General features: G+C 42.7%; 1 protein-coding gene and 1 non-coding gene across 2 annotated transcripts in view; one reads left to right on the top strand and one right to left on the bottom strand.

Annotated features, from left to right (window-relative positions):
• Window positions 1-25,192, top strand: part of LOC139409150 (protein tyrosine kinase 7b) — a 206,400-nt gene that overhangs the window by 55,967 nt on the left and 125,241 nt on the right. The window lies entirely within an intron of this gene.
• On the bottom strand, window positions 9,859-9,932 carry trnaa-ugc (transfer RNA alanine (anticodon UGC)). The gene has a single exon. It is a non-coding gene; the product is annotated as a tRNA-Ala (tRNA).

Below are 25,192 nucleotides of genomic sequence, written 5' to 3'. Positions count from 1 at the left end.
AGAAGGTGCTTTGTTAGTTACAGAGACTGAATGGCAATGCATGGGGACGTGATGCCCTTGGTTAGTAACCAACCACTCAATGAATGCAATAATATTGGATTTGTGACGCAGTTCAAGAGAAGGGGTTAGCATAACCCCTTCTCTTGAACTACGTCACAAATCCAAGATAATTCCCGCACAGTAACAAAAATTCAACACTGTCAAACACACTCAATGTTCATGAGAGTTTCTGTCCAATTACATGCAGGTGTTTAGGTTAGCCAGAGCAGGGTTGAAAGCTATTATGAAGTCGCATACCTCAATGCAAAATGGCTGTTGTAAGATTGGCCGTGTAGCTTTGACACAGTGTTCAGAAGCTTGAGTCTCACCGAAAAGCTTCAGAACTAGAGGGTCAACACTTCTGTTGACCTTGGTGTGACTTGTGTATCCTAGTTGCTCATCTGGGCCATATATTTGTGGGTGCGTTTAACAGTGTTTGGATTCTGTTGCCGTTTGTAGTGCTTTGCTCTCCGTGTACTCTTTGGTTTGTTTAATGGTACATGCGTCCTTTAGACATCACCGATGTTCTGTTTCGTCTCAAAAGGTTAGCAAATGTCCTCCAAGGATATTACCTCTGACCCCAGCTTTGTCCGTCTTTACCTTTGACCTTTTTTACCTTTCCCCCGCATCTGGTATATGCCCATTCCTGACCTTTTCTTTATGTATCTTTCACTCTCTCTCTTCCCATCTTTCACTCTCTCTCTTCCCTCTCTTCCCAACTCTGTTCATCCACACATGCATCTCTGCCTGCTTCTACCGTTCTCCCCCTCCCTCTCCATTTCTTCCCGGTGGTTCTCACTGGGATACCTGTAGTTCTCCCTAGGGAGCTCACTCACTCGCTCACTCACTCACTCAATGCTACTTATCTGAAGGAGTGATGCAATGCTTTGAAAAATGCCACTTTTCCCCCCTTCACTAACCACTGTTAGAGCAGAGGAATATATCTGTATAGATTGTGATACATGGCATGCTGGTTTACACTAAACGCATCGAACTTGTGACAGGGGAATGTTGTCCTCACGATGCAGCTCCATGTGGCTCTCACGGTGCAGCTCGCTCACATGGAGCTAAATGTGGTCCTCACGGTGTAGCTCGCTCCTACAGTGCTGGGTTTCTGGCCTCTAATTGCCAGGGGAAATAGGACAGCCGTGCTGGGAGGTTTCCTTTTCTTGTCAAGACAATTAACGCTCCTTTTTTTTATCCTGGCGTCGCCTTTGAAAAGAGACATTGTGTTTGGCAGCTTGGCGAACACAAGAATGGGGGTAGAGCTGTTAGCGACAACCAGCGCTCCACCAGAGGGGAGAAGGAAGGGCAAGGGAAGAAAGGGGTGTATAGTGTTGTGGGGACGATTGCCTGTCCGTGTCGCGTACCCAGTGCTGAAGGAGACCGGCAGGTCCCCAAAGCTGTCAGGTCCAATAACTTTTATGTGGTCTGTCTCTTGGCCTAGATGGGAAACGGTTCATGCTATAGGAACGGACAAGAGGTGTTTGTCCTCGCTGCAACACTCAAACTGTTTCTGAACTGATTTGTCTCTCTCTCTCTCTCTCTCTCTCTCTCTCTCTCTCTCTCTCTCGCTGAGGCCATACTCTACAGGTGTCAGCGTTTAGCCTCAACTCAGTTTTAATTGCCTCATTTGAGCAATGAGCTGCTTGATCCCATGCCTGACTTTTTATTGTTCTGTACGTAGACTAGAGGCCCTATTAAAGCTTGGTGGACTAAGGCCTACAGGTCCTTGGGTAAGAAAATCCGGACCAAGGTCCTCAATCACTGCTTCTCCTTCTCTCAGGAGGTGGCTAGATTGGTATTGGGGGGTCATGCCAGGGGCATAGACGCCTTCCTGGCTGCTGGGTTAGAACCAGCTTGGGGGAGCTGTGGGGGGTCATAAGCTCTGAGTTGGCGGTGGTAACGTTAGGGGGGGGGGGGGGGGTTGTCAGAGACAAAACTCCATCCTGTGAAGTTCTACAGAGGAGCGTGTGTGCAAGCCTACTACTATGCATATCTGGCTGCTAGTGGAGTGGAAAGGGGCCGGGCTGGGCTAGGCCAGGGTGGTGGAGAGGTGAGCAGGGGGATTCAGTTGGAAATGGGGGGTAGTAGGGGGATGTGGAGGGGTTAGTGGGGGGGCTCACAGCCCTCCCAACCGGCACGCTGTGAATTAGGAACTGACACAGACAAAATTACTTCAACATGTGAATGAGCCATCACTTAATTTGGCAGAACTAATCCCTGGAGCCCCCTCCCCCCCCCTTCCCTCCATCCCACCCTCTATTCTAACTCTGTCCAGCCATGCTCGGGCTCAGACTCCTCACTGTCATCACACTCGTAGGCCCTGGGATGATTGAAAAAGCTGAAAGGAATTCCTCATCCATACTGTGGACTCAGCCTTCTTCAGGTTTCATCCCCTCCCATCTACATTTAATTAAAACATCAAAGAGGAGTAACCGTTGTAGCAAGGAGAATTAGGCCGTATGTTCAACAGATAAGTCGTTAGAGGAACATTTGGGGAGCGTTGGCGTACTGTAGTAGTACTCCTGTAGTTTTCTGACCCAGTTATTCGTTCACCAGTCTCCCCTTCGGGGAATCTACTTCATCTACACTTTGGAAGGGAGCAGTTCACATATTTTAAGCTGTTACTGCATTTAAAATGTTAATGTGGAAGTGTTGGGTCTCATCCAGGGAAAATAATTGTCTTTTGTACTCGCAGTACTGGAATTTGGGGTAAAGAAGACACCTGTACTGAAACTAGGAATTGTTGTAATATGATGCTTCGTGCTACACTTTTATTTTACCAGACAATTGAACAGATATTTCATACAATGTGCAATAAATCACCTGCCCACTGTCTTTTGCACAGCTGTCAAGAGTTGTTCCCATTCACACACAGATAACACACTTGACTGCATCGTGCATCCCTTCCGTGCTGGAGAAAGCATGGGGAAAGCACGCAATTTCATCATGAGAGAATGACAATGGTGTCTGTTGGTCTTTACAGTGGTGAAATTCCAGGTTTGTGATTTCTGGGGAGGATGCATGTTAACCCCACATGTTGTTAGCTCTGGTCCATCCACCCCCCTGAAGGCAGTTCACGACCTCCATGGTTGAGATATAGCCCATTGGTGTACTGCATCTGTGTGTCTGACACTGATTCTTGTGTAACAGTGTCTGGTTGCCGGTTGGTGGTAGTGGTGGGATAGAGGCTAGTCTACTCAACCTCAGTCTCCCTCCCCTCTCTCCCCACCCACTCAGTTGGAGTAGGGTTGACGGGTCAGTAGCTTTCCCTGTGAATGCCTACCTTTGTCTCCCCGTCTGTCTCCCGGAACACTAGCTGGCTTGGGAGTCCTGGCTTGGGAATCCTGGCTGGGGTTCAGAAACTATTTAGGGCCAGAGATTAGCAGAGCATGGCAGCCTCTGTGATAACTGACACCCTCATGCAGGGAGATGTCTGAGCCCATCTCTCCCTGGATGGGCTCACACACACACACACACACACACACACACACATACACACACACACGCACAAAATTATCCGATACCATCTAAATAACTCCCCCAGTAAATGTCAGTTAGCCTGAATTAGCCGTAAAGTATCTCCTGATGCGGGTCTATTGCATTGCACTCAATGCACTGTGTGAAGTTAAATATTAAAGGTTGTTTTGACCCCCCCCTCCTCGATATGCTTGTTGGGTATTGGGCTTAATAAGGCATGCATATAGAATAGAGGTCGACCGATGATGATTTTTCAACGCCGATACCGATTATTGGAGGACCAAAAAAGCCGATACCGATTATTGGAGGACCAAAAAAGCCGATACCGATTAATCGGCCGATTAAAAAATATTTGTAATAATGACAATTACAACAATACTGAATACACTTATTTTAACTTAATATAATACATCAATAAAATCAATTTAGCCTCAAGTAGATAATGAAACATGTTCAATTTGGTTTAAATAATGCAAAAACAAAGTGTTGGAGAAGAACGTAAACGTGCAATATGTGCTATGTAAGAAAGCTAACATTTCAGTTCCTTGCTCAGAACATGAGAACATATGAAAGCTGGTGGTTCCTTTTAACATGAGTCTTCAATATTCCCAGGTAAGAAGTTTTAGATTGTAGTTATTATAGGAATTATAGGACTATTTCTCTCTATACCATTTGTATTTAATTAACCTTTGACTATTGGATGTTCTTATAGGCACTTTAGTATTGCCAGTGTAACAGTATAGCTTCCGTCCCTCTCCTCGCTCCTCCCTGGGCTCGAACCAGGAACACAACGACAACAGCCACCACATCGAAGCAGCGTTACCCATGCAGAGCAAGGGAAACAACCACCCCAAGGCTCAGAGCAAGTGAAGTTTGAAACACTATTAGCGCGTGCTAACTAGCCAGCCATTTCACTTCGGTTACACCAGCCTCATCTCAGGAGTTGAAGTCATAAACAGCACAATGCTTGACGCACAATGAAGAGCTGCTGGCAAAACACACAGAAGTGCTGTTTGAATGAATGTTTACGTGCCTGCTTCTGCCTACCACCGCTCAGTCAGATACTTAGATACTTGTATGCTTGTATGCTCAGTCAGATTATATGCAACACAGGACACGCTAGATAATATCTAGTAATATCATCAAACATGTGTAGTTAACTAGTGATTATGATTGATTGTTTTATATAAGATAAGTTTAATGCTAGCTAGCAACTTCCCTTGGTTTACTGCATTTGCGTAACAGGCAGTCTCCTTGTGGAATGCAAGGAGAGAGAGGCAGGTCGTTATTGCGTTGGACTAGTTAACTGTAAGGTTGCAAGATTGGGTCCCCCGAGCTGACAAGGTGAAAATCTGTCTTTCTGCCCCTGCACGAGGCAGTTAACCCACCATTCCTAGGCCGTCGTTGAAAATAATAATGTGTTCTTAACTGACTTGCCTAGTTAAATAAAGATGAAATAAAGGTGTAAAAATAATAATAAAAAAATTGGCAAATCGGCGCCCAAAAATACCGATTTAAGATTGTTATGAAAACTTGAAATCGGCCCTAATTAATCGGCCATTCCGATTAATCGGTCGACCTCTAATATAGAAGTCACCCACAGGGAGGTTGTCGTATCAAATCAAGTTGTATTGGTCGCATACACATATTTAGCAGATGTTATTGCAGGTGTAGAGAAATGCTTGTGTTCCTAACTCCAACAGTGCAGTAATATTTATTTATTTAACCTTAATTTAACTAGGCAAGTCAGTTAAAAATACATTCCTATTTACAATTACGGCCTACCCCGGCCAAACCCTGACCCGGGTAACGCTGGGCCAATTGTGCTCCGCCCTATGGGATACACAACAATACACACAAATCTAAAAATGAAAAGAATGGAATTAAGAAATATAGAAATATTAAGACAAGCAATGTCGGGGTCCGGAGTATAAATAAATATATACAGTATATAGGTGATGGGATGTATAGACAATATGGACAGTATATGGATAGAATATATAGTATACAGTGCATTCGGAAAGTATTCAGACCCCTTGACTTTTTCCATGTTGTGTTACGTTACAGCCTTATTCTAAAATGTATTAAATTGTTTTTTTTCCCTCAGCAATCTACACACAATACCCCATAACGACGAAGCAAAAACTGTTTTCTAGAAATGTTGCAAATTTATATAAACCCCCCCCCCCCCCCCCCAGAAATATCAAATTTTACATAAGTATTCAGACCCTTTACTCAGTACTTTGTTGAAGCGCCTTTGGCAGGGATTAGAGCCTCGAGTCAATGTCATGTCTCATAGCCAAGGGCTTGAGTACTGATGTAAATAAGGTATTTCTGTTTTTTGTTTTTATACAATTTGCAAAAAATTCTAAAAACCTGATTTTGCTTTGTCAATATGGGGTATCGTGTGTAGATTGATGAAGACATGTTTTTATTTTATACATTTTAGAATAAGGCTGTAACGTAAAAAAAATGTGGAAAAAGTGAATACTTTCCCAAGTCTCTGAATGTCCCTGAGTGGCCCAGCCAGAGCCCGGACTTGAACCCGATCAAACATCCCTGGAGAGACCTGAAAATAGGTATGCAGCGATGCTCCCCATCCAAACTGACAGAGCTTGAGAGGATCTGCAGAGAAGAATGGGAGAAACTCTCCAAATACAGGTGTGTCAAGCTTGTAGCATCATACCCAAGTAGACTCAAGGCTGTAATCGCTGCCAAAGGTTCTTCAAGAAAGTACTGAGTAAAGGGTCTGAATACTTATGTAAATGTGATATGACTTTTTTGTTGTTGTTATAGATTAGCAAGCATTTCTACAAACCAGTTTTTGCTTTGTCATTATGGGGTATTGTGTGAAGATTGATGAGGGATTAAAAAAAAAAACATTTTAGAGTAAGGCTATAATGTAACAAAATGTGGAAAAAGTCAAGGGGTCTGAGAACTTTCCGAAGGCACTGTACGTATCGTGTCTGAGCCTTTGAATTGCAATTCCATTTTGTCTGTACTTACGTTTTCCCTGTTTGATTGCGTTATGGAGGACATAACTGGACTGTTTGTACTCAACCATATTCCCATGGTTTTTGGTTTGGACAGGTTTTAATCATCACAGTAGGAATAACATCCCCTATACACTTCTTGATTAACTCAGTCACTGAGTCAATGTTATTATCAGAGGCAACCTAAAATATATCCCAGTCCGCATGATCAAAACAATCTTGAAGCATGGATTCCAATTGGTCAGACCAGCGTTGAACAGTCATTACCATGGGTACTTCCTGTTTGAGTTTCTGCCTATAGGAAGACAGGAGCAGGATGGAGGCGTGATCTGATTTGCCGAAGGGAGGGCGGGGGGCCTTGTAGCTGTCCAGGAAAGGAGATTAGCAAAGGATGAGAGTTTTTGAAGCGCAATTGGAGCAGGTGACGTGTTAATAAAGCTTTGGCAGCTTTTCCCTTAGATTAGCTTTTTTAAAGTCCCCAGCCACAATAAACGCGGCCTCAGGATATGCGGCTTCCAGTTTGCACAGAGTCCAGTGTAGTTCCTTTAGAGCCATCTTGGTATCGGCATGAGGGGGAATATACACAGCTGTGACGATAACCGAAGATAATTCTCTCGGGAGGTAATGCGTCGGTGTTTATTGTGAGGGATTCTATGTCGGGTGAACAGAAGGACTTGAGTTCCTGTACATTACCACAATCACACCATGAGTAATTAACCATGAAACATACACCTCCGTCTTTTTCCCGGAGAGTTCTTTATTCCTGTCTTTGCAATGTACAGAAAACCCTGCTGGTCATAAGTATGGGGACAGTATATCTGGAGCGAGCCATGATTCCGTGGAACAGAGTATGTTACAGTCCCAGATGTCTTTCTGGAAGGAAAGAGAAAATGCTGGTGATCCAGGGAAATGCTGGTGATTTACCATTGCTCTAATATCCAGAGGGATTGGCTGAATTGCCTGGAGGTTTAGGTCATTTTAGTGGCTTTTTTAAAGGTATCTTTAAGATTCATCTAACATGTTACCGTCTCACTTTTGGCCCCTCACTAACTCCATAGCCTCAATCTCATAGACTCTTAGAACAGTGTTTTGGCTTTAGGGGGTTAACACTTTAAAGCCAACCGCCTCTGATATTGCTTTTGCGTTCCCTCAAGTGTAAATACTCTCAAGTCAAAAAGATTGACTGCTTCCCAAATGGTACCCTTTTCTCTTTATAGTGTACTACTTTTTAATGTATTTTTTATATATTTTTGTTGTTGTTGAATTTTACCCCTGTTTTCTCCCCAATTTCATGGTATCCGTCTTGTCTCATCGCTTCAACTCCCGTACGGGCTCGGGAGAGACGAAGGTCGAAAGCCATGCGTCCGCCGAAACACAACCCAACCAAGCCGCACTGCTTCTTAACACAGCGCGCATCCAACACGGAAGCCAGCCGCACCAATGTGTCGGAGGAAACACCGTGCACCTGGCGACCTGGTTAGCGTGCACTGCGCCCGGCCCGCCACAGGAGTTGCTAGTGCGCTATGAAAACAAGGATATCCCTACCGGCCAAACCCAAAACTGCGATGCAGTGCCCTAGACCACTGGGAGGGCCACCCGGGAGGCCCTAGTGTACTACTTTTGACCAAGGATCACACGGCCCTGGAATACCGGGAATAGGGTGCCATTTGGGATGTATCCACCCACTGTCTTGACTCTCCAGTCTAGGCTTATCCAGGTCAGACAGACATCATTAGATTGATGTTACTGTTTTGTTGTCAAGCAAGAGTAATGGTCCAGTAATGGGTTTGTGAATATTGAGGGTAAACATCATGGGGTTGACTGATATTTTATAGGGCTCTGTGACTGAAGATGTCTTGTGTGCCTATGTGCATGCATACGTGCTTCCGTGCCTGCCTGCGTGTGTTTGAGAAAGGGCTGCTGAGTGTGAATTCTAATAAAGCGAAGCCGGTTCAGAAAGGAAACCCAAGTGTAGTGGCATCAGCTGATTGCATTAGTGGATATTGCACCACTTGAAATCACACTGTACTTACATGCTGTCTATTTAAGTTGACCAGTTTTACACCTGCTTCCTCAATGCCATGTGCACGCATGCGCTGGTGTCTCTTACTTCCATTGCCATTGCTGCTGTAACTAGCTGTTACTCGCTATGCTTGCTGTTTTCTGATATCCCACCACCACCCCAGCCTCCACCTGTCTGGGTTCTGTGTTTCTTCCTTCAGGGGATTTGGTATAGCATATTTTGCTCACTGTCTGTAGTTATTTTCTCATCTTTATATGACTTTTCGCTCTGGCAGTGAGCTACCCTGAAGGAGCAGAGCCTAACACCAAGACTATGCATTGCACTCCTTTCTAATAAACGGTTAAACATACACGTACGTGGTGTTTCCTTTCTGAAATGAGAATCAAGGGAGGACCTTCCTGCACATACAAAATTAGATGATCTCAGCGCATAATTGTAATAGATCTATGACAAATTGCCATGAAGCCGACGTTTTGTAAAAATGAATGAATGTCACAAAATACTGTCCCATTGGCAATCCGTAACCACTGACTGAACAGTGACCGTCTCCCTGTGAAGGGTATCATGTTGGAGAAAGGATGAACCCCATCCTCTCTGGTTGCCTTGGGAACCATGTTGCTACAAGATGTAGTCAGGACAAGAGCCAGATGGAGACAGAGAAGGGATGGATGAGCTGGGTGTCTCCATGTGCCCTACCCCCAATCCATCTCTCCTCCTCTTCCTATCTGACATCCACACATACATACTGCACATGCTGCTCTCTAAGGTAGGCTTGTGCAATTACATGCACAAAAAAAAGCAGACTGTTACATTTTCTCTTTTGTAAAATGTAGTCATTAGTACTTTCTGTATTTTTCACTTTGCATATTTTTTTCTGATCTCAGAACCTATTCCCTTCATACCGAATTAAAAGATGGAAGAAGAGCCCCCTCCCCCCATAAACCCACATTTAATTTGGCCATTACTGACCCGTAGGCCTGCAGCTATGGTCTTAAAGGTCCTGTGTGTTCTCTCTCTTGTATCACTCTGCTTAAGGGAGATTTCTAGGTATCCCTCATTTCAAGTGTAAACTAAGCCCAAGGAGCTGCCTAGAAAAATGGATCAATACCCACTGATTAAAAAGATAATGGAAACAAACAATGCAATGTGTTAAAAGCCTTCCGGACATGGAGCCTCACTGCCTGTCGATACTTACCCAGAGGCGTGAGCTCTGTTTCAGACCTAGAGGGGGCTATTATACCCCCACCCCACATTTACAATCATTTAGCAGACACTGTAATCCAGAGCAACAGCTTACATTTGGTCATACTTTTTTGTACTGGTCCCCCATGGGTATCAAACCCACAACCCTGGCATTGCAAGTGCCATGCTCTACCAACTGAGCCACATGGGACACACAATTTTTGCATGTACACACAGCTGGCCCTAAGGGTCTGGGTTTAGCCAGATGGAGAGAGAGGTGAGACTGCACTCTAAACGCGAGAGGAGGGCCAGGGGGCTGCAAATTAGACATGGTGTGGATCAGGATGGTATCTTTTTTTCTCAGCACTACAATCTACCATATGACTTTATCCTTTGCCAATTTGACCTTTCAAGATGTGGTTTGGGAGAGGTATTTTTAGTTTAGCTTTAACCTTTATTTTATCAAAAGGTAAACCATCCCTGGCTTATAAGAATTAGGCAACGACAACTGTTTTCCAACCCCCTGTCGTCTGAGAGTGTCTACTCAACATTAAATCATGGTCTATCTAAGGAAGCGGGCAGGTCTTTCCATTGATGTGGTAAAGGAGAGCTTCTCTTTGTGCCACTGATACAGGGCTGGGGTTCTGGGGGAGAGGGGACTGGAGATAATGCTACTGTGGGTGTATTCCTTTTCACTTAATGTAGCTCCAGGCATGCAAGATTTATTAGCCATCTTAATTTGAAGATCGTTAAAGATAAATGCAGGATGTGGGACCCAAATAATTTTTTATCTCCGTCCATGTTAGGTTAGGAAGCTGGGGCCGTATCAAGCGTCTCAGAGTAGGAGGCCTGATTTAGGATCTGTTTTGTTGTTGTTGTTGATCACAATGAATACGTTTTCATGGATAGGGGGGCGGCCTGATCCTAGATCAGTACATACAGCCCCTGGGCCACTGTGTCTGTATAGAGCCCCTCCTGGTTACTAGGCTGCATTGCAGTGGGAGTGAATTGTGGTTAGAAAATGGCCTATAGAATGAGGAGGTCGTCTGCGGACCCTTGTTGTCCGGAAGCAATTTAGTAATTTATTGTAGTCATTGCGATCTGTAGAGTTGCTATTTTCTCAAGGTTTCTCATCTCAATTAAGTCTTGTCATTCCTAGATTATATTAATATTCATTATATTAATTAAGTCAGAGTTAATTAACAGATACGATGGTCAGTTGAAAAAAGGTTAAGGGTACAAGACTGTGTACAAACAGTGCCTTGCAAAAGTATTCATCCCCCATGGTGTTTTTCCTATTTTGTTGCATTACAACCTGTAATTTAAATAGATTTTTATTTGAATTTCATGTAATGGACATACACAAAAATGTCCAAATTGGTGAAGTGAAATGAAAAAAAACGTGTTTTAAAAAAAATCTAAAAAATTACAAACAGAAAAGTGGTGTGTGCATATGCATTGTGGTCATTGCTATGAAGCCCCTAAATAAGATCTGGTGCAACCAATTACCTTCAGAAGTCACATAATTAGTTAGATTGCACACAGGTGGATTTTATTTAAGTGTCACATGATCTGTCACATGATCTCAGTATATATGCACCTGTTCTGAAAGGCCCCAGAGTCTGCAACACCACTAAGCAAGGGGCACCACCAAGAAAGCGGCACAATGAAAACCAAGGAGCTCTCCAAACAGGTCAGGGACAGAGTTGTGGAGAACACAGATCAAATTTGGGTTATAAAAAAAGATCAGAAACTTTGAACATCCCAGGGATCACCATTAAATTCATTATTAAAAAATGGAAAGAATATGGCACCACAACAAACCTGCCAATCATGGACCAGGCAAGGAGGGCATTAATCAGAGAAGCAACAAAGAGACCAAAGATAACCCTGAAGGACCTGCAAAGCGCCACAGCAGAGATTGAAGTATCTGTCCATAGGACTACTTTAAGCCGTACACGCCACAGAGCTGGGCTTTACAGAAGAGTGGCCAGAAAAAAAGCCATTGCTTAAAGAAATAAATAAGCAAACACGTTTGGTGTTCGCCAAAAGGAATGTGGGAGACTCCCCAAATGTATGGAAGAAGGTACTCTGGTCAGATGAGACTAAAATGTAGCTTTTTGTCCGTCAAGGAAAACACTATGTCTGGTGCAAACCCAACACCTCTCATCACCCTTGGGGAACCATCCCCACAGTGAAGCATGGTGGTGGCAGCATCATGCTGTGGGGATGTTTTTCATTCTGCAGGGACTGGGAAACTGGTCAGAATTGAAGGAATGATGGATGGCTCTAAATACAGGGAAATTCTTGAGGGAAACCTGTTTCAGTCTTCCAGAGATTTGAGACTGGGACAGAGCATACAGCATACTGCTGAAGAAACACTTGAGTGGTTTAAGGGGAAACATTTAAATGTATTGGAATGGCCAAGTCAAAGCCCAGACCTCAATCCAATTGAGAATATGTGGTATGATTTAAAGATTGCTGTACACCAGCAGAACCCATCCAACTTGAAGGAGCTAGAGCAGTTTTGCCTTGAAGAATGGGCAAAAATCCCAGTGTTTAGATGTGCCAAGCTTATAGAGACATACCCCAATAGACTTGCAGCTGTAAGGTGGCTCTATAAACTATTAACTTTGGGGGGGTGAATAGTTAAGCACGCTCAAGTTTTCAGTTTTTTTGTCTTATTTCTTGTTTGTTTCACAATAAAAACTATTTTGCATCTTCGAAGTGGTAGGCATGTTGTGTAAATCAAATGATACAAACCCCCCAAAAATCCATTTTAATTCCACGTTGTAAGGCAACAAAATTGAAAAAATGCAAAAGGGGGTGAATGCTTTCGCAAGCCACTGTATCTGGCTTGCAAAATCACTACATATCCCATTGAGCCAAGCGGGGAGAGGCTGCCCATAGTCACAGTTCCAAGACCAGTCAGAAGTGCCCAGCTAACCCTACGCCAATTCGCCGGTGGATCTCAAAACTGGACTTCGATCTGCCTTAAGAAGCAACGATATCCTTCACCACAGTCATCTTATGACAGACATGTCAAATAGTCATGACTATCATGACTATTCAACAAAACAATAAAACAATACAAAATGTAAGTTTCTTTCAAATTTCTTAGTTCCGTGATTGTATAACCTAGCAAAGAAGTTTTGAAGTTGAGGGTGCAGTGTTTTTTAAGTTTGGCAATGAGGATGAAAACTAGCATAGTTCTAGGGAAACCGGGGGAAACGAGCTTGGGCCTAGTGCGCATGTGCACTAGCTGGACGCACATGCCCACTAGGCTAATTCAGGAGACAGATTGTAGTTTTTATGCCCTGATATCAGGAGCTGGCAGCGTAAAGTTTGATTAAACAATTCAGAGACTGAAACAAATAAATCAGATGACTTGTATTTAAGTAGAGCAAATCGATATGCAATCCCGAAATCAGCTGTAACTGTCATTAGTAAAACAAAGCTTCAAATGACATTTGAGTGAACCCTCAATACATAAAATGTATGCTGAATTTGCTTCCGGACACGTTAGACTCCTCTTCCTCACCACTCTATAGAGACTCAATAGTGTATTAGGCCAGATTCAGCTGTTTTCCTTTTACCATTCCTGCTCAGTAGGAGTCTGAATAGGACGGCTGGTCTGGTTTTGTAGGTGTCAGTTGTATGTACCTTCCTTTGAAGATGTGTACTTTAGCCATTTGATCCCTGATTCATTGAATGAGGAAATTCTTTCTTAAAGACACAAAGTTTTTGTTTGTAATTGTAATGTTGCTATAATCTATAGGCTATTAAAGGTTGGGCAACCTTCCTCAAAGACAGCCTTAACCCAATAGAGTTGATGTTTGTACCCCCGTGTAAATTAGCATAATACAAAAATCCCCATAAAAATCGGTCAGTTTAAGCTAGAGATCTGTTTCTTTTTATTGGATGCGTCTCAATCCATCACATCTGCCGATGTCACACTTCCCATCTGCAGTGAAAGGTGACAGACCTAGAGGGGTGTTTGTCAGACCATGAGACATCCCCAAAATCGGTCTTCTCACAAAATCATCTGTAGAGTCCTGACGGTTTGACCCCTCTATGGAAAGATGAGACTCTCACGAACACTGTGTGTGTGTGTATGTGTGTGTGCGTGTGCGTATCTTGCTTTGAAGTTGCCTACTTTAGCCATTTGATCCCTGATTCATTGAATGAGGAAATTATTTTTATAAAGGCAATGTTTTTGGTTATAATTGTAATGTTGTAGTAATTTATAAGCTATAAAGGTTGTGCAACTTTCCTCCAGGAGTACTTTAAAGGGGCAGTGTTGTATTTTGTCTGATTCTCTTTATGGTAATAGGACTATTAATGATAATACATTTGATTTTATAAAGTGGTTCCTTGCATCATACAACCCAATTTACATTTTTGCCCATTTTTTGGGTGATGTGAGCTTTTGAAAAAAAATCCCGTCCTACTTTTCCGAAAGACAAGTGGCTGAAAAAATTAACATTGAGCCCCGTTTGTGTGAGTTAATGTTAAGCCTTTTTTGTCTGTCTGAGTGTGTACCATATGTGTCTGTAGGTCGACTAATCTTCCCAAACCCCACCTGAAAGCAGCTCCTCCTCCTGAGCACATTGGCCCTGCCCTGTCGCATGGCACCCGGCAGCCATATTGGACTTATCTTACTTTGTGCTTTTCCATTTGTGCCGTCACAAAGTGCTCAGATGAGCAGAAACGCAGACACTGTCCCATGGATCCAAAACACACAGACAGACAAGCTGGTTTATGTTGGACTCCTCCTTACCATGGCAGGCTACATGATGTATACACGGAATGTTCAAAACATTAAGAACAGTTCATCGGGGCATGGACTGTACAAGGTGTCGAAAACATTCCACATGGATGCTGGCCCATGTCGACTCCAATGCTTCCCACAGTTCTGTCAAGTTGGCTGGATGTCGTTTGCGTGGTGGTCCATTCTTGATACACATGGGGAAACTGTTTCGTGCGAAAAACCCAGCAGCGTTGCAGTTCTTGACACACTCCTGGCACCTACTACCATACCCTGTTCAATGTTTTGTCTTGCCCATTCACCCTCTGAACAGCACATGTATACAATCCATGTTTCAATTGTCTCAAGCCTTAGAAATCCTCCTTTAACCTGTCTCCGCTACACTGATTTGAAGTGGATTTGAGAAGTGACATAAATAAGGGATTATAGCTTTCACCTGGTCAGTCTGTCATGGAAAGAGCAGGTGTTCCTAATGTTTTGTACACTCATTGTATGTGTTGTATTGTGCCGCTAATGGTTCCTCCCCCTGAGGCTAAGAGTTCTGGCAGAGACGGAGCTCTCTCCCGCCGTCTTTCTTTCTCCCCGTAATCCTTTTATAAATAGGCCACTGTGTCTATTTTACAGCCAATAGAGCAATGTGTTCAGAGCATGTGGTGAGGTATGGGTGGCGGCCTCCCGCTATGGCAAAGGTCGGCTCCCTTGGTGGCGCAAGATGGATTCCTACCTCTTCCCATTTTCAATGTACCATTTTGTTTTTTGTTTTTTGTGTCCCAACACAGTGGGAAGATGGATGGAGAGAGAGTAAGGGAGGAACACAATTATTTATACTGGTCTGCTCAGGGGCCTTTTAGAGAATGTTCATTCCTTTGAGAGAGAGAGAGAGAGAATGTCTGAAGTGACCTTAGATGCTCTGTGCTGGATGACAGCACTACCCAGAAGCCTCTTTTTTGACTTCATGCCCACGTGATTGGGTGCTGGAGCTCAGGTTGGTTTCCAACGCCTCCAGTAAGTTCTGCATCATAAATCCATCATGGCCATCCAATTTTAGGAAACTTTCATGAGTGATGAAAATAATCTGGATTGATTTATCTCTCCTTCTCAGATGTGTGGGGTTTCTGCACCAGTAGCGATATCTCACTGTTATCAACGTGATGTATTGTGTGTGAGATGTGAGACACAACATGAAATAACAGCATGTGAAATGTCTCGTTGCCCCAAGGTTACACTCAAGCTGAAGTATTGCTGTCTGAAATACCCTCTTCTCTGTTTTGTAGTCAATGTGTAAAATTAATTTATGTTGAGCCTGTGGCTAATGTTCTCTTTTCTTTTCTCTTCATTCTCCCCATGTCATCCCTACCCATGCGGTTGTCACTGATGCTGCTGTCCCCATCAAAGGTGAGTTTACACACTGCATCTCCATGGTCTCCAAGCCTAACAGATTGTATCTGAAATGGCACCCTATATAGGGCACTACATTTGGGCTGAACCTTTGAAATGGCACCCTTTACCCTATTATCCCTCATAAGGCTCTAGCCAAACAAAGTCCACCATAAGGGGGATTTGGTGCCATTTCAGAAACACTCCAAAAAACAAGGTGCCTTTTTTGGTGCCCTTAATTAAAGTCAACGTGCCGGGATCATTCTAATAGTTGTTATTGCGGCTGGTGACCCAATGATGGTCTTCCAGGGAGACGAGGGGAGATGGTGTTCTCAGACAGGAAGCTGTATTGTCCAATCCCGTTTTAAAGAGGTCATGGCTGGAAGGGATCCAGCTTTTGTCTAATTAATATCAGATTTGACTTTTCATAGCACGTTAGGAAAACTTACGCAGCAGAATGGGAGAATGAACGTAGTAGGTTAGGAGAATTAGGTTGAGGTTAGGAAAAGCACAGGGTTAGCTATTTAAAACAAAAAAAATCTAGGTCAACTTTCAATGTTAATTTGACAAAGGCTGGATCCCTTCTACAAGAGGGGTGGGGGGGTTCTGGGAAATAGGCCCAGGCTCAGACACAGTGAATTGGTTGGAAGCATAGAGACGGCACAGCATGAGACCTTTCTCGCTCTTCTTTCGCTCTTCTTCCTCTCTTTACCTTAGAGCGGATGCTCATCACAACAGCTGCTGCCATGTCCTCCTCAGTATTCCCCCCCCCCCCCCCCCAATGAACTGGTGGCAATTAGCGGCCTTAACGCGAAGAATAGGGACTCTGTGTGTGTCTGTCTGCCTGTGTCTCACTGTGGGTGTCACCGCGTGTGAAGGTGTCATTACGTTAGCTCTTATGGAGCCCGTGACCTCATGCTGTGAGGTGTCTCCCCCTGTGTCTTGAGTGGCACTGGGCTTTCAGGGGGGGACCTTTGTGTCCGTTAGGCCTCAGTGGTTTGCAATGCCATTTACATTGAGAGGAAAGGAAATCATTACGGGGGTTTTGTATGGTGACCACGTCGAATTTAACGACTTAGGAAAACGCAGTCAATCCTAGTATATACTGTAGCTATAGGAAGGGATTAATGAATTTGGTCCGCAGATTAAAATGTTTATTTGAGATTACCCAGACGAGCACAGTGCAGAATATTGTAGTGATTTTGAAATGTTTTTTACATTTTTTATTGGCACTCAGAACCTTTTAAGGGCTAAAACAGGGTCACACTGAGTGCTTCTTGGCAGTCTTAAACACATCTACTTTTAAACAAAAGTATACACCTCACACACATAAAAGAAAAGATGAGACCTGTACCATATTTAGATATAAAATGACACTTCTAGTTTTATGTGAATGTAAATAGCCTGGGTGGCCATTTGATTAATTGTTCAGCAGTCTTATGGCTTGGAAGTAGAAGCTGTTAAGGAGCCTAGACTTGGCCCTCCGGTACCGCTTGCCGTGCGGTAGCAGAGAGAACAGTCTATGACTTTGGTGACTGAAGTCTTTGACCATTTTTTGGGTCTTCCTCTGACACCGCATAGTATATAGGTCCTGAATGGCAGGAAGCTTGGTGAAGTACTGGGCCGTACACTCTACCCTCTGTAGTGCCTTACAGTCTGATGCGGAGCAGTTGCCATACCAGGTGGTGATGCAACCGATCAGGATGCTCTCGATGGTGCAGCTGTAGAACGTTTTGAGGATCTGGGGACCCATGCCAAATCTTTTCAGTCTCCTGAGGGGGAATAGACATTGTGGTTCCCTCTTCATGACTGTCTTGGTGTGTTTGGACCATGATAGTTTGTTGCTGATGTGGACACCAAGGATCTTGAAACTCTCGACCCGCTCCACTACAGCCCCGTCGATGAGAATGGGGGCATCCTGCTAAGTAGAAAATAGTAAAAATAAAGAAAAACCCTTGAATGAGTAGGTGTGTCCTAACTTTTGACTGGTACTGTACATCACAGAAGACTGAAATTTAACAACACTGTTAGCCATAGAAACATTGAACTTTCATCTGTTTAAAAAAAAAAAAGTATTTATTAATGACCAAATTATGAAAAATGTTAATAACATTCCACTAATGAGGCAAAGAGGCTGCTTTTGGTCATTGGCTGCAGGAAAGGGCTACATGACTTGGCATCATTGCCACTCAAGCAATTGCACTCAACTCCTCAGTCTACAGAGAGCAGGAAGTCATTCAGAGGCGTAGTTCCTTCCTTCCTGTCTCTTAAGTGGGGAAACATCGCTCTCTTTCATTATGTGCTCAGATGGAAGACTTGAGACTTCACTCCCTCCTGGAGAGGAGTCCTTGGCTTTTATGAACCATACTGAATGACTTATCCTTTGTGTTCTGCCCTCTGTGGCCCTCCAGGGGAGTGGGGGAGCTAGCTTCAGTAAGTTACCCTACCACCACACTACCCTAGTCAGAATCTGAGAATCCCTCCAGAGCTTTCCTCATTATCCCAGTCATGTAGGGAAGCAGGCCTCCAGATGGTTCCAGACTCACTCTTTGATAGCCATGAAACATCCCTAAAGAGAATCCTCCAATTTGCCAGCAGTCTCCAAACAATGGCGATGAAAAAGAGAGTGGAGCCGAAGGGCACGCTTGTAGCCTTGTATGCATGCAGGCACATATACACACACACACACACACAGAAAGAAAAAAATAAATAAAGAAAAAAATAAATGTACTCATTATGGTGTGGGTTGGGGCCAGGCAGTTTGTTGACCAGATGTAGGGATGGATGTCAGGTTTGCCACAGAGGGGAGTCCAACTCTGTTATGAAGGATGATGACTGGAATGACCATAGGGACCTGCACACTCCTGTTAAGACTCCATACAGTCAAGGATAACTGCTTGGAAAGACATTAGGGGAGAAACTTAATCTTGGAGGCTAATCAACATGGTTTTCCACCAGTCCTCCTCATCATAATTCATCACAATTCTACAGGGAGATTTGTTTTATAGTGGTCCAACATTTATAAGAAACTCGCATTGTGTGTTACCTTATCTGAACCAGTTTTCTTTGTAAAACTGAGTGTAGCTGTGATTAGGTTGGTTGACTTTGAACACCTGTTTGTTGAAAAGTTGGAAAAAACGTTACTTCTGTGTTGAAGGTTGATGGTGACTACCTTTTTGTTTCTAGGGTAGCTTCAGTACCGGAGAATTGACAGTGTGTGTTTTTGAGAGTGGGTTTGTTTGGTCTTGCTACAGTCTAAAATGTGACCCCTCACGACGAGAATAATTTTGTGGCCCCCGTCCCAGTTAAAGTTGCCCCTCCCTGGATTAGAACACTGTCACAAGTGGATGAAGAAGGAGAAGGTGAAAACCTGTTGAACATTGATAGAACGGAGCCTTTAGCTTGTTTGATCATAGAGGCCATGCCATTCGGTCTAATCACACTAACCACACACACCCCACCAACCCATTGTGCTCTGTGATTCGTTATCCTTCCCACAGGAAGTCTGACATCTCTCATCATGCCCTATCACTGATCTCTATGCTGTCTGTGTTAGCTTATAGATCAGTATCGGGCGAAAAATACCCGGACAAACACTCGGGCTGTGGACACTGTAACGAGACCAAACATTTCATGTGAGACATCATCTGATCTCTGCTGAAGCAACCAACACAGACCAGGGACAAAGCTCTTTTCTTACACAGGCCAGATCCTTAACCTAGAGACTATGGCTATGTGCCTTCTGGAGTGATTATGATTAACGCATAGTCACCTTGACCATGTTCAGCTGTACACTTAGAAATAGAATAACTAGAACATGCAAAGCCCCTCAGACCATGGGGCATTTCCATCGAAAAAGGACCCATAAGCATCAACATGTAAAGTTAATAGGAGCATATCAATTTGGGTATCAAATGAAGGCTAAGAGTCTATGTTTTGGGGACATGGAGGCATAGATACATTTTTCAACCATTTTCCATAAAAAAAAGTGGCATAATTAAAGACTTTGATTTCTGCATAAACAGATGGAAAAGTCTTGAAAAAATATGGAAAGGTCTTAGAAAACATCTACAAGAAAAAGTCTTGAAAGGTATCAGAAATACATCAAACCCTAAGAAATATTGCCTTGTGCCTTGCCATTTCCAAAAACCCACATATTTTCAAGATATTTTCAAATTTCTCTCCCTCAAGAGGAGGGAGGATAATGAAAGTTTACAGAAGTAACAATTAACGGTAGACCTATCAATTATAGTGATTTTATGATTTCAGTTTAATATATGAATTATTAAGTGATTAAAACTCGTAATTCCATTACCAAAAAATCTGTACAAACAACAGTTGGGTCACCTGCTACTGTGATCCATTCAACTGGCATGTTATGTTCAGCTGATAACTGGTTTCTATGTCTTTCTGTCATCCGGCGATCAAACCAAGAGTGTTAAAACAGTCAATCTGAATAACCTCTCTCTCTTTCTCTCTCTCGTTCTCTCTCTCTTTCTCTCTCTACCCCCCCCCCCCCCCCCTCCCCAATTAACATCACCTCTCACAGCTCTTACTGACACCTCCCAATGAGCCCCCTCTCTTTCCATTTACAGTGCCTTGCGAAAGTATTCGGCCCCCTTGAACTTTGCCCAATTTTTCAGTTTTGGATTTGTTAAAAAAGTTTGAAATATCCAATAAATGTCGTTCCACTTCATGATTGTGTCCCACTTGTTGTTGATTCTTCACAAAAAAATACAGTTTTATATCTTTATGTTTGAAGCCTGAAATGTGGCAAAAGGTCGCAAAGTTCAAGGGGGCCGAATACTTTCGCAAGGCACTGTACTTTAACCAGCATCGTCACCCACTGAGCGCCGACCGGCACGGGATATCCATGGACGTTGAAATTTGGTCAGTCCACCAGCATTGGCCTTGATGTTAATGTCCACAGATGGACCTAACTGGACCAAATCTGACATATGTTTCACATGTTTAAATAGTGCAGTACTGCAGGGGTTCCCAGACTTTTCCAGCATTGGGGAACATCCCGCGCCCCCCTGCGAGCACGTTCCACGTCTATTTCTATGTCTCTGTTCACACCCCTCTTCTTGGTGCAGAGAACATTTGGCAGGTTTAAAGCTTATTCCCTGCAATTCTACACATTTTGTAATGGGATGCAAGAGAACATTTTCTCTATACATTTTGCCATGTCTAATGTATATTCATGTGATATTTGACTGACTTAAACATTACAACAAATTATATGGGCTAACAAACCTTATCTAAAACGTTATCTAACATGGGCTACTTGATCTGGACATTTCTGACAAGTTATAAATAGCACTCTAAGGTATGCAATGACTGACGAGAGGAAAACGTATGATACACTACCCAATTTTGAAATGGACCTCTTTGGGTGGCGCACCCCACAGTTTGGGTACCACTGAAGTGCAGTACAGTGAGTAGAGCACAGTAGAGTACAGTACAATACAATACAGTACCAGGGCCGGCGCCAGAACGAAGCAGTTGGACGGGCATTTGATTTCAATAGGCCGGTTAGTTTTTTATCACAGGTCCTCCTGTGTTCACACGCTTGTTAATGGGTGTTATAATAATAAAGACCCTAGTCCACAATTTATCCTATTTCTACCAACAGTATCTGCCTGCCAAGTTATGAAAATTTGTGCATTTTTCGTGTAACAGTTTATTTTCAATAATATCATTTTTGTGTCTCAAAATAACTGCCACGTATTTAATCATGCAAATCTGAATTATGATAAATGATAAATGATAAAAATCTAAAAGGTCAAATTCAACTAATGCAAGAGCACCGGCCTTTGCCATATGGACACATTGATACTCCGTGATCCATTGGCAGCAATAGAAACGAGGTCATGAAACTCAGAAATAGCCTATAGGCCAATGCAGCAGTCGGCCTATAACTTCCATCATCAACTAGGTAAAATACATAGGCCTAAAGCCGACTAATAAAAACAGTAGAAAATATCCTGATGAAAATTCTGGTTCATTCAATCCCATTAATCTCTCTACTCTGCCTGTCTGCCCCCCTTTCTATCAGTCTTAACTTGAGCTGTCGCTAGTGATGTGCAACATTGTATCAACTCAGGAGGTTGGCGTGCTCAGGTGCGCACACGCTCCCTCAATGTTATCAGGACAGAGAAACCAGACACATGTTCATTGCTCCCATGGTGCACTCCAGACAAAAGACAATGAAAACAATTACCAAACTCTTAAATGATGGCGATGAAATAAACCAAAATGTGTATTTCACAAGTGTAGCAAGTTGTCAACTCTGCAAACAACGTTTCCACTCCGAGACTGAGAACGGTAAATGACTGTAATGAATACATGCATTAACATAAATGAATGTAACCAAATGACAGGGATTGACGGTACATTTACTAGACATACTGATTACAAATCTAATGGGGAATTGGTCAAAATTAACAAAGAGCAAATAATTCACACAATGAAACAATGAATGTGCAATAATTGGCGGTAGACAGCAGTGCACATTCTGGAGAGCTGAGAGCATGCATTCTGTAGAGAGACGCCTCTATCTTTGCCACACAACCCTCCCTTTTCTGCTGTTCTTGTTCATTAATGTTCCGTATTATGTCATGCTTCATGTTTTGTGTGAGCCCCAGGAAGAGTATCTGCTGCTTTCGCAACAGCTAATGGGGATCCTAATAAAATACCAAATACCCTTGTTCTTGTCTCAACATTTAAAATTATTCTCAAGGCACATTATCTTCACACGTTTTAGATGCTTTTCACTGATAAGTATTTTGAATGATTTTATTTATAGTAATGATATAATTTTGGCAAAACATACATTTACCTTTGGAGAAGCCAGCATCCGAACAGTGCACTGTGCACCCGCCAACTTTCCTTTCTAAATTGCAAGTGGCTGAAGAGATCTGTATATAATGTCCGTGTTGCCCAGCAAACAGCCCCAAAACATCACTGCTCTAGAGGAGATCTGCATGGAGGAATGGGCCAAAATACCAGCAACAGTGTGTGAAAACCTTGTGAAGACTGACAGAAAACGTTTGACCTCTGTCATTGCCAACAAAGGGTATATAACAAAGTATTGAGATAAACTTTTGTTTTTGACCAAATACTTATTTTCCACCATAATTTGCAAATAAATTCATAAAAAATCCTACAATGTGATTTTCTGGATTTTTTCTCCTCATTTTGTAGTTGAAGTGTACCTATGATGAAAATTACAGGCCTCTCTCATCTTTTTAAGTGGGACTTGCACAATTGGTGGCTGACTAAATACTTCTTTGCCCCACTGTACATGGCATACCCATATGGAGACAGAGGAGCGCTGTTTCGCTCGCTAGGTTGCTTTATCTTAGATTGTTGCGTCTTTTTGTCGGTCGTACCACTTGGTCAGATAAATGATCACTATTTCAACATTTTGTTTGGACGGGAGGTACAGTACGTCGGGCCAGGCCACCTAGGGCCCACCCATAACACAGACCCTGTACAGTACAATGAGTAGAGTACAGAAGAGAACAGTCCAATACAATCAGGGGTTGGAACCGGTTCAGGGAATGGAAGCGGAAACCGGAAAATAACAAACATTTTCTATACCGTTCCGGAACAGCGCCTTTATTTTAAAAGCAAAGTTGACCTATTCTATGCAAGAAATAAATATTCCAAACATAGTCTGGGACAGTTGTGGGATGCGATAGATCCCAAATTAATACAACCAAAACCTTTTCACACAATGTCCCTGACGCAACAGATCAGAACAATTTAGCTTAAAATGTTGATAAATGATTAGGCCATTTCTTGACATTATAAGTGCAGCAATGCGCACATGGTAGTAGGATATGAGCGTGAATGTTCCATTAGCGGAAAAACATGATCAAAAGTGACCGCAAAGGCAATTATGTATGTAATGCTTTTATTATAGGTGCATTTTTATGGTGGAAAGGATCTTCCCCAAACTTGAAACTCGTATGTATTCCAGTTAGGCTCTTACACCCCTTGTAAAGCAGATTAATGGGCAAAATTTTAAGAAGTTATTTCGCCACTTTAGTTGTGATACAAACCTTATTAAAACATATAGGCCTATGGGCTAGGCTACATGAGGTGTGACACCAACCTTATTAAAACATATAGGACTATGGGCTAGGCTACATGAGGTGTGATACTAACCTTATTAAAACGTATAGGCCTATGGGCTAGGCTACATGAGGTGTGATACTAACCTTATTAAAACATATAGGACTATGGGCTAGGCTACATGAGTTGTGATACTAACCTTATTAAAACATATAGGCCTATAGGCTAGGCTACATGAGGTGTGATACTAACCTTATTAAAACGTATAGGCCTATGGGCTAGGCTACATGAGGTGTGATACTAACCTTATTAAAACATATAGGACTATGGGCTAGGCTACATGAGTTGTGATACTAACCTTATTAAAACATATAGGCCTATAGGCTAGGCTACATGAGGTGTGCGAATATTATTAGAAAAAGTAGCAAAAAAAAGGCATTGTTTCTTAAGCTGATGATATATATATATTTAACTAGGCCTGTTGTAAATATAACCAATGTGCTTAATATTAGGAAAGTTGATAAATAAATATAGTAGGCCTAGCCTATAGAAAACTGATGGGATCCTCCTCTTTTTATTAGCGACCATCACTCTGTTTTCTGGCGTAATTGCATAGCCTATAGAAATAATGCACAACATGAGCTCATGGGCTCTCATGAAGTGTTTGATTAGATTTTTGAATAGATTTGCATTGATGTCAGAGTGATTAGAGGGACTACAGAGTGCTGAGCACCAGGCAGTTAGCAAGTTTGGTAGGCTACTAATGACCATCAGTAACAATATAAACCTTTTACTTTTTTGGGGTTTGAACCAGTTAGAACAATATTTTGCTGATCGGGAACAGTGGAACAGAACAAAAAAAATGATGGTCCTGTTGAAAACGAAACGATTGGGAAATAATTTTGGTTCCAACTCCTCAATACAATACAATCCTGTTCTGCACCGTACTACTGTAAAGAAAAGTATGGTAGAGTAGAATACAGTATATTGTACTGTACTGATCTATACTCTACTTTAATGAGCTGTACTGTACTGTAATGTACTCTACTGTCCTGAACTCTACTCTACACTACTCCTCTACTGTGCTCTGCTGGGCTGCACTGCTATGTCCAAATTTGTGTTGTACAGATCAGTGACCCATGATGTAATTCTGTTCCCGTAAATCCACTTCACTTACTGTAGTTCAATATACAAAGGATTTTTTTATAACTTAAGGTGCCACGTCATAGCTGACACCCCATTCTT

This window comes from Oncorhynchus clarkii, chromosome 1 (assembly GCF_045791955.1).
Source record: "Oncorhynchus clarkii lewisi isolate Uvic-CL-2024 chromosome 1, UVic_Ocla_1.0, whole genome shotgun sequence".
NCBI classification, from domain to species: domain Eukaryota; kingdom Metazoa; phylum Chordata; class Actinopteri; order Salmoniformes; family Salmonidae; genus Oncorhynchus; species Oncorhynchus clarkii.
This window is presented reverse-complemented; position numbering and strand designations above follow the sequence as displayed.